Below are 15,000 nucleotides of genomic sequence, written 5' to 3'. Positions count from 1 at the left end.
GAGAGAGAGCGACGCCGGCGAGCGACAACGAGGGGCTCGCCTCCTCACCTCCCCCGACGCCCGTCGTCGCGGGCCGGCAGGACGGCGCGCCCGGGCGTGGCACGACCGCACGGCGCCCACACACCGCGAACCCGACCCCACGACCCCCCCCCACACCTCCTTCCCGCCGGGCGGGGGGGGCGGAAGGAGCAGAGAGGGAACACGGGCAAACCGGGGCATCCGTCTGTCTCTCCACGGGGACCAGACGTCAAGGAGCGTGAGCGAGGAGAGGGCAGAACCCCACCCCTCCCTCCCGGCCAGCGGGCGATGGCGAGGAGGAGACGGGGAGCCAACGAGGGGGAGCGAGGGCGGCGAGGCGGATCCCGGGTCGCCGCACACCAGAACGACCGGGCGGGCCCGACCGGCCCCGAGAGCGCACACAAGGGTGGGCGCGGAGCGGGCGCGGGAAGGGAGGGAGGCGCGGACCTCGATCCGGGAGACCGAGGCCGCCCGACCAGCGAACGCCGGCAGCGACCGGGAAGACCGACACCGGCGGGCCAAGCCGGCCGCCGACGCGACCCAAACCGCCACCATCCGGGACGGCGGCGCGGGCACACGGGCGCAAGCAGGCCACCGCGCGGTGACGAGCAGAGAGAGGAAGAGCACGGAGAGGGCAGGGGAACCCGTGGCCGGGGGGGGGGAAGGGCACCACACCGCACCCAAAGCGCGAGGGCACCGCATCACCGACACCCCGCCTGCCGGCCCGGCGGGCACGGGAGCGGCGGCGCGCACACACGGACGGGGAGGAGAGCCAGGCCCCTTCCCCGCCCGGAGGCGGCGCGCCGACGTCCACGGTCCAGCCGGCCAGCCGGCCGGGTCGCGCGTGGCACACACCCGAGCGGCCAGAAAGCCGGGGGTGACGCGCACAACGCAACGCACGCCACACGGCCACGGGGTTTTTCTCCGCCTCCCTCAGAAGCCGGCCCGAATTCACTCGCTCGCACGGACGCGGGGGCCGAGCGCACGACGACCCGCGCCACCGCGGACCGGCGGTGCCGGCAAGGGGTCGGGGGTCTGCGGCGACGACCCGTCGGCGACAAGTCACCGGCCAACGGCGGCGGCCGGAGGCGGCGGCAGGGACCCCGGGAGGCGGGCGACACCAAACCCAACGCACGCGAGCACGCTCACGCGCGGACACCGCCGGCACAGAGCGGACGGGGCCAGGCACGGGAACCGGGGTCGCGCCGGGCACGCGGCGGCGACACGCCGGGAGAGCACAACGCCCCGGATCCGGGACCGGGGCGGGGGACGAAGCCACACGGCTCGAGACGGAGGAGACGATGCGGGCAAGCCTCTGGCACGGCGAGCAGGAGGGAGGCGCGGGAACCCGGGACGACATCGCGCAGGCACGCGAGGCGGCGCCCAGCGGGAGGAGACACGTCACGCCGGCTTCGGGCCCCCGGACGGCCAACTCCCGAGCGAGGGACGCACGCGGGAATCTCACCGCCACCGCCCCCGTGGCGTACCGGCGGTCCCGCTGGCAGGAGCCCTCGCGTCGTGAGCAAAACCGATCCGGGAAGACCCTTCAAAAGCCACCGCCGCCGCGACGACGTGCCTCCCCCACACCGGGAGAGCAGCCTCACGAGCCGAGCGCCGTCCCCCCCACCAAGAGAACACACCACACACGCCCAACTCGACCGTCCGCCGGTGGCCGGCCACCAAGGCCAAACCGGTGAGGATCGCGGAAGGCTGATGCGGGTGAGGAGGGCATGCCGGAAGCCCAATAAGAGCAGCGGGGAGGGTCATCGGGTCGGGTCACCGGGGTGAGAGGCGAGCGAGCGAGCGAGCGGCCACCCCCCCCCACGGGCGGGTGGCGCAGCCGCAAACCAGCGGGGAGGTGAGACCTTTCCGGGCACAGCCGGCACGCCAGGGAAACGAACGCGGGATCTCACCACCCCCAACTCCTGGGCGGTCCCGCGCAACGCCTGGGACACCGAGCCGGCCGACCAGCGGACCGGAAACCCCCACCGCGGCAGCGGCGGGCCCCCCCAAAAGAGGCCCGAGAGGGAAAAGGCAGCTCGCACACGCCTCAAAGACCCCGCGAGCGCCCGCGGAGCCACCCGCGCCAGCAGGGCCCCACCGCACCCATCCACACCGCCGGGCACGGCACCCATCATCGACCGCCTCTTTTTCGGCCGCGTGAGCAAGGGCCCACACACACCGGGATCCTCGGCTCCGGAGGGCCAGAACCCCCCCGAGCGGCACACCACCACGGGCACGGCGGCCCCGGAACACCGCGGGGCCCGGCGCCCGGCACGGCGCCGTCGTCGCCAACGGGCGGCGGCCCACACAGACGCTCGGGAACAGCGTCGCCAGGGGCCGGAGGGGGAGGGGGACGGGACCCCCCAAAAACCCCACGGCACCCCAAGCACGAGGCCGGGAAGCCACACACCACACGCCCTCGCATCGCGACCCAGCACAGGCTCCAGGCTCCGCCACTCGACACACCGCGCGCGAGGCAGGGGCGGGGACGGATCGGGAACGTCCTCCACTCACCACACCAGACGACGGCCCGGGAGAGGCCCCGCGGGACCCTCCCCCAGCTCGGAGGGGGGAGGCGCGGGCACGCAGTTACCAACGCGGGCAGCCACTAACGCTCAAAAGCGGGACAGGGAGCGGCAGGGCCGCGGGAGCCCATCGGGGGCGGGCCCCCGCCAACCCGGCAGCGAACGCCGCCTCCCGAACGAGGATCGCTAGAGAACCTCTCCTCACTCTGAGGGTGGCCCGCACCCAACCCCGACGGGAACCCCGCCGGGACCAGCACACATCAAAGGCGTCCATCCTTCCCACCACGGGTGGCAGGGAGGGGTGGGGCGGGGGGGGTCTGCGGCAGCAGCAACACCAACCCTGGTCGGTCGGCCTTGCCGTGCGGGGCCAGAGCAAGGTCGCGCACACGGGCGGGAAAGCCCGCACAGGCCCGGCTCGCCTCCCACTGCAACATCTCAGGTCCCCCGGTGCAACAAGAGCCAGGTGACACGGCAGGGAAGACAAGCCAGGACCAGGGCCGGCAGCTCATGCGGGGAAGCCACCCGCCCGGTGCAAGAAGGGAAGAGCGCTCCTCCTCTGGGGAACCGCCTCGACCCCCCCCCAGCAGAGACGTCAATCTCTGCGATAACTTTTTTCTCACTCGCACAAGCCCCACAAACCCAAGGACGGCCGGGACACACCACGGGCAGCAGGCTGGCACAAGGCAACGGACAACGCCGGGATCGGGAACGACACCACCACTCAGCCTCAGGCACCTGAGAGAACCGACCGGGAGCGTTCCGGGAGCACCGCAAGAGGGCAGAGCGCGAGGCGCGGCTTTTCACACCACACAGCACGGGCAAGCACGGAGCACCGACCCTCCCTCTCCGCGGAGAGAGCCGACCCCCGTGCCGATAACGAGTCACGGGAAGAGAGGAGCAAGATCAGGGGCGCCCCCCCTCCTCCAGCGTGTACAAGTCCCCGACCTCACGGCGAGGGCAGGGAGAGCGCAGCCGGACCCGGTTGCCGCACCCCTGCCTCCCCGCACACCACCGGCGCCGGCACGGTGGGACGGTGAGGGCAGGGGCCCACGGGCAGAACGAGAAGAGCGGTCCCATTCGCCATGAATGTCCGTCCCTCGCCTGGCGCAGCTTAGGCCCGGGCCCGAAGGAGATTCGCAACGTCACCACATCAATCACACCGAGGGGGCGGAGAAGACAGCCACACGGCACTCGGGAGGCGGTGGGGCCCAGGAAGCTCGGCTCCCGAGAGGGCCAACAGCCTGGGATAAAAGCGTAGCCAGGACAGACAACCTTTCGTGAGTAACGAGCGAGGTAAAAGGAAAAAAAAAAAAAAAGAAAAGAAAAAAAAAAAAACTTAAAAAAATAAAAAAATAAAAAAATACCACGGGCTTCAGCGTCCCTGGCGCTCGGGATTACCAGGACACCTCCGCCGGGCACAGAGCCGAAAGAAGCTAGAGAGGAAAAAAAGAAAAAGAAAAAGAACCACGGACAGCGCTCGGGAGTAGCGCAGGTCAGCGGCCGACCAGGCCCGCCATCGGGAAGCGGCAGGTCGGGGGAGTTGGAGCTAGGGGCGATAGGAAAAAAAAAAAAAAAAAAAAAAAAAGCCACGGAGGTCGGACGAGCACGACGGCAGGACGGGGATGCCGCACACGCACAGGCAAGGCAAGGCAGGACTCGCCCCCCGCCTTTTCCTCCTCAAGCCGGCCACGGCGAGGGAAGCACACCGCGCGGGCCTACCTATGCACCCCAGGCAACCAACCACTCTCCTCCTCGGCGTGCCGAGGCAAGGGCCAGAATCCGGCACCGGGAGCGGGGGAGAGATCAAGGACGACGGGACTCACTCAGCCACCAACCAACCACCACCACCACCACCACCACCACCACACCCACGAGCCACCACAGGGGCAAGGCCTGCTCAGGGCAGCGGGAGCCCGGGGTGCGGGGGGAAGGGCAGGGGGACCCGGACCGGGAAGAGACGGGAAAGGCCCGGCACACAGCATCCGAGAGAGCCCCAAAAGACCCGCTGACAGCCACCGGGACACAGCATGCCAGCACCCTCCTGCAGGTACAAAATCCTCACGTCACCACGCCAAAACCAGCTGGTCACGCAGGGGCGACAACTCGCTGGCGACAGGGACCTCTCGGAAACCACATCGGGGACACCTGTCCCCAACACGTCCCCAACAGAGCCAGACACGGAACTCTCAGGGACAGCTGGTCGACCACATAGGGCGAAGACAGACGAAGAGAGAGGGCGGGAGCGGGGTCAGGGGACGCACCCGCCCCACTACCCCGGGTGCGCACGGGCTCACGGCACGAGCGGCACGGGGAGCCTTCCCCCGGCAGACGCGAGGCACCCACTCCGAGAGGCACCCAGCCACCACACCCACACCGCGCGGGGTCGGTGGTGAGCGCCCTGCCGCCAGCACGCACACACGCGGGACTCCCGGGCTCGGGTCCCCGACTCCCGAGGTGCTCCCTCCGCCTCGACTTTTCCCCTACGCAGGGCCCACCGGGCAAGTCCCCGCCATCGCGCACACCGCAGACGGTAGGTAGGTAGGTCCCGGCCCCGAGGCTCGCCTCGGCCGTGCCCACGGCTCCTCGCGCCGGAGAAGTCTGTCCTCCGGCCTCCGGGGCCGTGGAGAAGGCCGTGGAGGAAGGCCACACGGGGCCGGCGACCCAGGCCCTCGCGCCCGGCACGCGCCAAGCGCTCACTCGGAGGTGACTCCGACGACCATCCTATGTCGGGGAGGGGCGGGGTGTAGGTCCCGGCCCCGAGGCTCGCCTCGGCCGTGCCCACGGCTCCTCCCGCCGCAGAGGTCTGGCCTCTGGCCTCCGGGGCCCGTGGAGGAGGCCGTGGAGGGAGGCCACACGGGGCCGGCGACCCAGGCCCTCGCGCCCGGCACGCGCCAAGCGCTCACTCGGAGGTGACTCCGACGACCATCCTATGTCGGGGAGGGGGGGGGGTGTAGGTCCCGGCCCCGAGGCTCGCCTCGGCCGTGCCCACGGCTCCTCCCGCCGCAGAGGTCTGTCCTCCGGCCTCCGGGGCCGTGGAGGGAGACCACACGGGGCCGGCGACCCAGGCCCTCGCGCCCGGCACGCGCCAAGCGCTCACTCGGAGGTGACTCCGGGGAGGGGGGGTGGTCCGAGTCCGGGCCGGGACCGGCCCCACCACCTAGCGGCTCACCCGGGGACCCTTTCCCCCGACTCCCGAGACGTCCCTCGTACTCTCCTTCTTTCGCCCTCAAAGACCAGAGTCCAGGGAGGGGAGGAGGACAAGGCGTCGGGCCCAGACAGAACTACGGGAGGGGAGGAGGACAAGGCGTCGGGCCCAGACAGAACTACTGGTCGACCCGACCAAGCCGCCACCCCCGGCACAGACCGGGCACGGAAGAGAGAGCGGCGACTCACGGCCCCACCCCGCGCTCGCCTGCGGGCGCAAAGTCCGACAGAACAGCCGCCCCGGCGCCACAGCGACACCACGGCGACAGTCGCGCCCGGCACCCGGTAGAGGCCGGGCCTCCGCCCGGCTCGCTGCCGCCAGACCTCCTCCTTCACTCGCTCGCTCGGCTGAGAACGAGGGGACTGTCATATCAAGGCGGACGCCAGGGGGAGCACGACAACCGCCTTCCAACGACCGACTCCACCGAGCCGCCGTACCCCGGATCGGCGCGCGCCGGGCGGCTCTGAGCTCCGGAGACACAGAACACGGAAACGAATCGCCTCACTCCCCACCGCCACGCACCGAGAGGCACAACCTAGGTCAGGACCTGCAGCCGGGTCCTCTCTGCGACCTCACGAACGACACCAGAGCCACCAGAGACCTAGACCGAGATCGAGCCGCCGCCGCCGCCGCCGCCAGCGACCAAAGTGAAACCAGGAACCAGGACGGGAGTCGCCCGAACGGAGCGGCCCGAACCCGAGAACCGGGAAGTCGGGATCGGTCCCAAGCAGGAAGGGGCGGCAAAGACGGCAGGCCTGCACCACGAGAGAAAACGAACCGGCCACCCGCACGACCTCCGCCGCCCGTGGCAAGACCCCCACCCCCACCCAACATGGCCAGAAAAGGGCAAGTGAGCGCTCGTCCCACCGTCTGCCCGCCCGTCTTTTTTTTTTTTTTTTTTTTTGGGGGGGGGTGTTTGTACGTTTTGTTTTCTTTTTCCCCCAGATGGAAACCAGAAAGAAACAACAACAACAACAACAACAACAACAACAACAAAAAACTCCCAAAGATGGGGCGGCTCCAGCAAGAGACGAGCCCTCGGGAGGCACCCCGCTCACTTGTGAAAGTCCGCCGCCCGCCCGCCCCACAACACGCTCCCTCCCCCCGCCCCCACCCGCCCCCCCCCCCCTTCACAGGCAGGGAAAGGGCAGGGGGAAGGCCAGAGAGAGGTTTCTTCTAACACAGAGAGGGTAGGTACACGTCACGCACACAGGTCTGGAAAACCACGGTGACAGCGCCATGGGAAGCGTGAGTCCACTCACCCATCACTAAATGACAGGAAAGCCAAACGAGAGCCGCTGGCTGGGCAGAAAAGGCCTTTGACAAAATTCAACATTCATTCATGCTAAAAGCTCTGGAGAAAATAGGAATAGAAGGAACATTTCTAAAAACAATAAAAGCCATTTATGACAGACCAATAGCCAATATTATACTTAATGGGGAAAAGCTACAACCAATTCTCCTAAAATCAGGAACAAGGCAAGGATGCCCACTGTCTCCACTCCTCTTCAATATAGTCCTAGAACCCTTAGCCAGGGCAATAAGGCAAGAAAAAGACATTAAAGGGATCCGCATAGGGAAAGAAAAAGTTAAACTATCCCTTTTTGCAGACGACATGATACTATACCTCCACGATCCCTAAAAGTCCATCCCGAATCTCTTAGAAATCATAACTCTCTTCGTCAAAATAGCAGGATACAAAATAAACCCACAAAAATCAGTTGCCTTCCTATACACTGATAATGTACAGGAAGAGAGGGAAATAAAGGGAGCAACCCCATTCACAATAACCTCCCGAAAAATAAAATATTTAGGAATTAACCTAACCAAAGATGTAAAAGAACTATTTAATGAGAACTATAAAAAGTTAAAGAAAGAAATTGCAGAAGACACTAGGAAATGGAAAGACCTCCCATGCTCCTGGATAGGCCGACTTAATATAGTAAAGATGGTAATACTTCCAAAACTAATATACAAATTCAACGCAATTCCTATTAAAATCCCAATGACGTACATCACTGAAATACAGAAAACAGTCCAAAAATTCATATGGAACAACAAAAGACCTAGAATAGCCAAAACAATTCTAGGGGATAAAGACAATATGGGAGGGCTATCCATGCCGAACTTCAAACTCTACTACAGAGCTATAATAACAAAGACAGCAGGGTACTGGCACAAAAACAGACCCGAAGACCAATGGAACAGAATAGAAGATCCAGAAATAAATCCACAGGCCTACAGCCAGCTGATATTCGACAAAGGAGCCAAAGACATACAATGGAAGAAACACAGCCTCTTCAACCGCTGGTACTGGGAAAACTGGGCAGCCACATGCAGAAAACTAAAAGTGGACCCCAGCCTATCACCATGCACCAACATCAACTCAAAATGGATTAAAGACCTTAACATTAAACCTGAATCTCTGAAACTACTGCAGGACAGAGTAGGAGAGACACTTGAACTAATAGGCACAGGAAGGAACTTCCTGAACAGAGTCCCAGGGTCACAACAAATTGGAGAGAGACTCGACAAATGGGACTACCTTAAAATAAAAAAAAAAAAAAAAACAAAAACAAAAACAAAAAAACAGCTAGCCTTTTCTAATAGGCTCTGCCACTCTCTCTGGAGCAGGATTCGGGGCATGAGGCGATGAATCTGAACCCGACACACAGGTGTTGGAGGGTAGAGGCATCTTCACTCACATGCCTGTGGTGGAGGACCTGGACCCGAGTGTGGCGGTGCACAGTGGGTGTGGGTGTGTGTGTCTGTGACTCTGTGTGTGTGTGTCTGTGACTCTGTGTGTGTGTGTGTGTGTGTGTGTGTGTGTGTGTGTGTGTGTGTGTGTGCGCGCGGGGCTGGGGGGAGGGCAGGTAGGGAACCCTAGGAGGAAAGACAGGGAGAGACAGACGAGGGGCCCCGGCCCAAACAGAGTGGGGGGGTCAGAGGGGCGATCCTATCTCCCGGGGGGGGGGGTGAAGCATGGTTAGAACCCACAGGCCCGGCGGGCGTACTTCTCTTTGGAGTTCGCACTGGGAACATATGCGGGCAGAAGCGCCCCAGCACACACATCGCATCGCAGACGGGTAGAGAGGCAGAGCCAGGGGGTCAGGCATGGTAAACACTCTATTCCGTCAACACACACACACACACACACACACACACACACACACACACACACACACACACACACACACACACACACCCCTTAGGGTGTGTGTACAATATCCACAAGGTAAAAGTTTATTCATCCATTCCCCAAAGAAGAAGAAGAAGATTATGTCAGTTACAGGGAAGTAGATGGATGGACTGATGGACTAGGAGCGGCGGGGGGGGGGGGGGGCAGAGGGGGGGGGTGCCGGCGGCGGCGGAGAAGAACCTAGAACAGGTGATGCCAGGGGAAGACAGACCGGCGGAGAGACAGACAGACCGACCAACCAACGGCACCTGTTTTCTCTCCTACGTGGATGCTAGACCTAAACTATAACTGGACATGGTAAGCTACACAGCACTCCGGGCAAACAGAGTGTGTGTGTGTCCCCGTGTGTGTGACACACATACTGTCCTTTTGTCAGAAGGTGTAACTTCTCTGAGCATTTAAGATATTGCAGAGAAGACACAAGACGTAATATCCTCCGTAAGTGGCACGACTGTGAACGTATTCTAACAACCGGACGTGTGAGGACCAAAGCTGGAATTAGGAGGACAGAAATGTACCTGTCCTCACGCTTTGGGTCATGATCACAAGTACATTTGGTTTAGGATCTTTCAAAACACATCGATGTATCCTTCTGGACACGATGGGCTAGGACCACACTAGTCAATAGCCACTTCAAAGCCAGATCCGCGGTTGGATACGTTTCAATTGGCTTATATTGCATCCTCCAATATTTTTCTCTTCTTTTTATTCTACCTTCTCACTAAAGATCCAGTGGTATAAAGCTACTTTTATTCTCTTAATATTCCATAACTGAAGTGATCTGCTTTGTTTTGCAGCTTTCTCAGCTTAATTCACTGAGGCCTATTTAGTCACACATGATGAGAGGTCCAGAAACATCTTTGGGGCCACGGATGGCTTTTGTAAAGTCCATTTGGGGAAATAGCAAATATAATCTACCATGTCCTAAAATGTAACAGATTATCTCTATGGGGCCGATAGAAATATCCAGATGTGCCCTGTCAACAGCCAGTTATTTTAATTTACTTAAGGGAAATCAAGTGAATAAAAGTCTATATAGTTCAAGAAATTGTATTCTGATACCTATATAAAAAGTTTACCTGAGTGGGTGAGGACATTTGCATGAAATTTCACCTAGGGCAGCACTTGATATTTATAACTCTCCCTAAACTATTGCATTGCCTGTTTTCCATTTTCTTGGCACTCCTTTAGAAATGTTCCCGTCTCAATCTTTCACCCACTGCAGCCGTGGGACCCTTTTTCATAATACGGACGTAAAGACATTTGTGGTACCGTATATGAATTACAACCGTAGGGGCTGGGAAGGTGGCTCAGTGGTAGAGTGCTTGCCTTGCATGCCTGAGGCCCTGGGTTCGATTCCTCAGCACCACATTAAGCAAAAAGAAAAAAGCCGGAAGTGGCGCTGTGGCTCAAGTGGTAGAGCGCTAGCCTTGAGCTGAAGAGCTGAGGGACAGCGCCCAGGCCCAGAGTTCAGGCCCCACGACCGGATCCAAAAAAAAAAAAAAAAAAAAATTACAACCGTAAATAAACTGGTACAGTTTGCTCGTAAGACATAATATCCAAACGAATTCCGTGTCCAGAAAATAACGAAAAAAAACACCCCCTGCGGGCCCCCCTCCCCCTCCGCTCGGCCCTCCCTTCAAGAACATTTCCTTGTTTGCTGTTGTTTCGTTTTGTTTCGTTGTAAATAAATAAAGCCGCAGAAGAGAGCCGGCGATACCTCATCGCTACTCTCGCGAGAGTCTCTCGGACTCTCGCGAGAGTCGCCAGCCCCCGCCATCAGCACCGAATCATTCCCTGTCACTCCACACGGTGTCCAGTAGGTGGCACCCCAAAACAAGGAAAAAGAACGTCAGGCCCAAGATCGATCAAGACACTTAGGAAGGTCTTGTGAGGAAGGAACACCTCCCCCTACACACACACACACACACACACACACACACACACACACACACACACACACACACACACACACACACACACACACACACACACACACACACACACACACACACACACACACACACACACACACACACACACCAGCACATCCCCGCCCACACAGGTCATGAATGGCAAACCCCTATGGCACAGAGAGACAGACAGACAAAACACATGGGGTGTGGAGAGAGACCGGAAATCAAAAACAAAAACAAAAACAAAAAACATTTTCCTGGCTTGACCTATGAATGGGCCTGGGCTGGCATTCTGTCCTCTGGGCCCTACAGTCAATCCATGGCGGTCGCTCCTCTCTCCTCATCACTGTAATCCTATCTGATATTTGCCAGAGCCGAACGTGCAGTGGGGACACTTTGGTTCATCGATCTAAACTAGGGCCCGGGGCGGAGGGGGTGGTGGTGGTGGAGGGGAAGCCTAGGAAGTCTGTTGCTATAGTTGGTGGCGGCGGCGGTGGTGGTGGCGGCAGTGCAAAGTGTGTGTGGGGGGAGGGGGGGAGGTAGATCACATGCTGCCATACGTGCCTGTGCCTGTGTGGTAGGAAACAGCAGCAAAGATCAAGGGGTGCAGGGTGTGTGTGTGCACGCCCCAGTCAGTCCTGGGGCTTGAACTCAGAGCCTGAGTGCTGTCCCTTGGCTCTTGTGCTCAAGACTGGCACTCTGGGGCTGGGAAGGTGGCTCAGTGGTAGAGCGCTTGCCTTGCATGCGTGAGGCCCTGGATTCGATTCCTCAGCACCACATAAGCAGAAAAAAAGCCGGAAGTGGCATTGTGGCTCAAGTGGTAGAATGCTAGCCTTAACCTGAAGAGATGAGGGACAGCGCCCAGGCCCAGAGTTCAGGCCCCACGACCGGACCCCCCCCCCGCCCCCGCGCCAAAAAAAAAAAAAAGAGACTGGCAGTCTGCCATTTGAGCCAAAACTCCACTTCTGGCCTTTGGGTTGCTTAATTGAAGACATGAGGCTCACCAAAGTGCAATGCCTATATACCTCTGATCATATAACAAGAAGTCTTCCCCTTTCTTTGTGTTTGTTATCATCGATGTTATTTTGTTTTCTCTTCTCCCCCCCCCCATTGTTTCTTCCTTCATCTATTTCCGGGAGGGGCAAGAAATGGAGGGACCCAGGATGAAGAAGTGCAACAGTGGCACTCACTAGACACTATGTTGACACACAACCTGTGGGTGGGGAACAAACAGAACTTGAGGGAGGGAAAACCTGTGAGAGAGCCAGGGAAGGGGTGACATTGTCCAAAAAAAAAAAAGTACTCTTTTTTAGGGGGTGGGGGGAGATGGGAGGGCAGGAATGGAAACAAAGGAGGAGGCAACAATGCTTGATAAGAAATGTACTCATTTCCTTGCTCGTGTCATTGTAACCACTCTGTAAGTATTTTCACAATTAACACAACTCATTAGCCGGGCGCCGGTGGCTCGCGCCTGTAATCCTAGCTACTCAGAAGGCTGAGAGCTGAGGATCACGGTTCAAAGCCAGCCCGGGCAGGATAGCGCCCAAGCCCAGAGTTCAAGCCCAACGACAAAAAAAAAAAAAAAAAAAAAAAAAAAAAACTTATTAATTAAAAAAAAAATGTACTCTTCCTACCTCACTTATGTAATGTAATCTTTCCTATCCTTTTTTTTTTTTTTTTTTGTCAGTGGTGGGTCTTAAACTCTGGGCCTGGGCGCTGTCCCTAAACTCTTCAGCTCAAAGCGAGTGCTCTACCGCTTGAGCCACAACGCCACTTCCGATTTTCTAGTGCCTCATTGGAGATAAGAGTCTGGTGACTTTCCTGCCCTGCCTGGCTTTGAACCGTGATCCTCAGCTCTCAGCCTCCTGAGCAGCTAGGATTACAGACGCGAGCCACCGGTGTGGGCTGGCATACTGTAACCGTTCTGTATGTCACCATTTCCCTAACAATTTGTAAAAAATCAAAGGAGAGAGGGAGGGGGAGATAACAACCCCTCACGCCTGAGAAGTGAAACCCAACGGGCTTCTAACCGATCTGAGATTCTTTGAAGGTTTTTGCGATGTTAATCACAATCACAAACACAGACGGACAGTTTCTCCAGTCACTCCTTAAGAGGAACGGGGAACAGGGACAGGGAGAAGAGAGGCAGATCCTGGCCTGACCTAGGCGGGAAGATGGAGGGGAGACAAGACTCCTGAACTCCTTTTTCCCCTCACTCTCCTCCGTCCAGAGGGTGGGAGCTTAGGGGTCGGCCACGGGGACATCCCACGGTCACAGTCATGCCTCCCGGAGGGGCAGAGGGCAGAGCACAGGCAAGCATGCCAGCTTCCCCGCCCGCCCCTCCCATTCTGTCCCTGGCGGGCTTGGGCGGGAGGCATACTAGTGGCAGCGGGCGGGTGGAAGTAGTCTGACAACTCCAGCTTGCAGGAAGTCAGTGGCTGCTGGTGGTAGGCAGGGAGGGTCCCAGCAGAAAAAGACCAGAGAGAGCGCGCGCGCGCGCAGACTTTTCCTGCCCAAGGGCAAAAGAGGCCACTTTTGTAAAGACGGGGAGGGGGAGGGGAGGCTGATTCACTCACCCCCACCCCACCCCGCGCGCTAATGAAGTTACAGGAGCTGAGGGCTGGCCGCCCCACCCCCCACCCCGCCGGGGTGTTTCGCAGAGGACGCAGGGCGGGTCGGGGGTGGGGGTGGGGTGGGCTGGTTTAAGCCTGGAGCCCCAGTCAACTCAGGAACTCCAGGCAACGTTCCTTTGTCTTGTAAATGTCGTCATGGCAACGACTTAAGCGCCCTGGCGGAGGGGGGAGGGTGGGGGGGGGAGGAGAAAGAAGAAGAAACAAACACGCCCACCCCAGCAGGCCTGCCTGAGTTGAGGCCTTGAATTTCAACCTCAGTAGGGCCACTAAACTAATAAAAATCGTTGTAAGAAACTGTTGACGGAGGACCCTCGGGATAGGATGATGAGGCTGTGTACCCGTGAGGCGAGGTGGCCGTGTGTTCCAGCTTCGTGCCAAGAGGTTGCCTTATCTCGGCCTATCTTCCTTCCCAGAATTGAACACAGAGGCAAGCAGGATAATTTCCAGGGGGAAATGAGGCCTGGGAAAGCACCACCAGGAATTCAGAGACAAGACAGCCGGACAGCTTCCTAATGAATGGCTCCACACATCCTATTTTCTTCACTTTTCAGTCCCTCATAAACGAACAGTTATTAGGAAAGAAAACTAATAGGTGGGGGTGGGTGGTGGAAGGGAAAAGAGCAGCTCCCTTCCTCTGAGCTTTTGCCCAAACAATGAGTATACTGTGAGAAAGGAGCCAAGAGTTTCCTCAAAGAAAGGAGGAAACTTACACCGGGGAGGGAAGTAAATTTTAAAAAGAAACAGAGCATGGGTCAAAGCACCACCCCTCCCCCCCATGCATGCATGGGAAACCAACAGAATCATCTCTTAAACCCTACTACAGGCTCAAGGTAGAGAGTTTACTTTGTTTCTTTTTCCTCTGTGTGTTTTCAAGGTTTCACTTTCATTTCTGGGCACATAACCATTGGGCCTTGCCTCGGTGGGTGTTTCTCCCCCTAAAAGTATCTATCCTGTCTTTTGGGTCTTACTGTGTGTGAGTGTGTGAGTGTGTGAGTGAGTGAGTGAGTGAGTGAGTGAGTGAGTGAGTGAGTGAGTGAGTGAGTGAGTGAGTGAGTGAGTGAGGCAGCCAGGCAGCCAGCCAAGCAGCCAGCCAAGCAGCCAGCCAAGCAGCCAGCCAGGCAGTCAGTCCAGAGATCTAATGTCTCCCCTATTTTAAACGTACCTTTTGCATATGTGAGAGAAAGCACACGAAACTGGTTTTCTATAGGAACATATATGTGAATACATTCACCATGGAGTGAAAAGATAGAGTCGCTTCCAAATGATATGTACAGCAGAATACCAACACATCGAGATGACTTCTGCAAGAAGCCAAGGCCCACTTTTGAAATCCCATAATGAGGAAGCCTCAGTCAGTGGCCTGGTTTGAGTCCAGGCCTCCACTTAAAAACGACCTTTACTTTGTGTTTTTATTTTTCCCTGTTTTCTTTTCCTTTCTATGACCTCTCCCCCCAACGCCCCAACCCCTTCCCTCCATAGGTCTCTCTTTCTCCTTTTCTTT

This window comes from Dipodomys merriami, unplaced genomic scaffold (assembly GCF_024711535.1).
Source record: "Dipodomys merriami isolate MVZ:Mamm:240054 unplaced genomic scaffold, mDipMer1.0.p SCAF_3075, whole genome shotgun sequence".
NCBI classification, from domain to species: domain Eukaryota; kingdom Metazoa; phylum Chordata; class Mammalia; order Rodentia; family Heteromyidae; genus Dipodomys; species Dipodomys merriami.
The sequence above is the reverse complement of the archived record's forward strand: the minus strand, read 5'-3'. Positions refer to the sequence as shown.